This window comes from Eurytemora carolleeae, unplaced genomic scaffold, assembly GCF_000591075.1.
Source record: "Eurytemora carolleeae unplaced genomic scaffold, Eaff_2.0 scaffold1662, whole genome shotgun sequence".
In the NCBI taxonomy this organism is placed as follows: domain Eukaryota; kingdom Metazoa; phylum Arthropoda; class Copepoda; order Calanoida; family Temoridae; genus Eurytemora; species Eurytemora carolleeae.
In genome coordinates, this window is record NW_019397570.1 from 4414 (window position 1) to 5879 (window position 1466).

Genomic DNA, 1466 nt, shown 5'->3' on the forward strand with positions numbered 1-1466 from the left:
AATTGCATGCATCATTAAGTAAAATTAAGAGGAATACGCTGTTAAGAATTTTTTGAAAAACTAACTTTATTCACCTCACTTTAAAAGTTTCATGATCCGAGCCGGTACAACAAGTACTGTATATTTACTCGTACTGTCTAGTCTGGACTTCCAAGTGTACTGTCGAGCCAGCACGTTTTATGCGTTGCAGTGAATGTAGCCAGGAAATATCACAGTGCAATTGAAGATGAAAAAGTTAAAATGTCAACTGTTGTTTTTATTTCATCATTTGAAATAGGAAAAAATTCATTTGTTTGCAAAGAGTTATTCTTTTTAATTAAGATAAAAAAACTAACATCCACCATTGTTAGAAACGGAGCCTGGTGATTTTGATCTTGAAATAAACATATTTCTACATTTGTAGGATGGTGGCATGAGGGGTGAGGGTGATATGTAAATAAATGTTTAAATATTTCATAAAATTTGTAATGTCCTTTTAAAGGTCTTTTTTTTGTGATCAGGTGCATTTCCCCCTTGCTCGATCGTTTTCATATTTCATTTTAGTATATTTTTATATTCAGGGGTATATATTTCCAAGAATTACACCCTCCCTCTGCTCAGGGGGAGAAAAGAAAAGTTGTTCAATCATAGTCTTTTTTGTACGAAAACCAGACATTAAACATTTTTTGGTTTTTGAAGAAATAGCAAATACTTTCTAAAAAATATTTTTGGAAAACAAATATGTCATCGAATATTTATACTAACCAACCAAATTGAAAATATAGGAGAGACTTAACAATTGCTTTTATTTTCTAATCCTTCTATCTTTGCAACCTGAATCGTATACCTCTGATATTTCAAGGTTTAAATCCTGGCAGAGCTAGATTTAACAGTCAAAGTTTGAAATCTAATTGTTGTTCCTCAGGTTGCCAAGATATAGGGATTAGAAAATAGTTTCAGGAAATGGTATTTCTGAAAAAAAACACGGTGCGATGTTTATGGTATCCTATGATATTGTGTTTATCTTTTATCTAATATTTTTAACTTCAATGCAAAACATTTTTGAATTTCCTGTCTACACCATGCTGCTGCAGGCTGCAGCCAGGGGTGTTTATTTTCATAAGAAAAGTCATAACAGCTAAACTTCAGAGACTTCTCGGAGATACGGAGAAAGACAGGTATTCTCGGAGATAAGGAGAAAGACAGGTATCCAAAAAGAGAGGTAAAGAGCGGATGAAGTGTCCACATTGGATATTAAGATTGAGCAATCGATATTAATGTTTACAAAGTTAGGGTTTGAAAATTTGAGCTTGTGGCAAAAACTCAATTCCTTTATAACTTATTTATTTCCAAATATGTTTTCCATACGTTTAAAGAAATATAAGGCTTTAAAATATAAAGAAAGAAAGATGATCGTCAAATATTTTGGTTTTCTGGTTACCAGTACCACTGTAATACTAACAACCTAAGAATAAGATGAAAGTAAA

The 1466-nt window shown here is 32.1% G+C and overlaps 1 protein-coding gene across 1 annotated transcript in view; it reads left to right on the plus strand.

The window, feature by feature from the left end:
- Positions 1-1118: 1118 nt before the first annotated feature.
- Positions 1119-1466, plus strand: part of LOC111714974 (protein Fe65 homolog) — a gene marked incomplete in the record, with an annotated part of 27703 nt that continues 27355 nt past the window's right edge. Inside the window, 1 exon segment of the mRNA XM_023490200.1 lies at positions 1119-1157.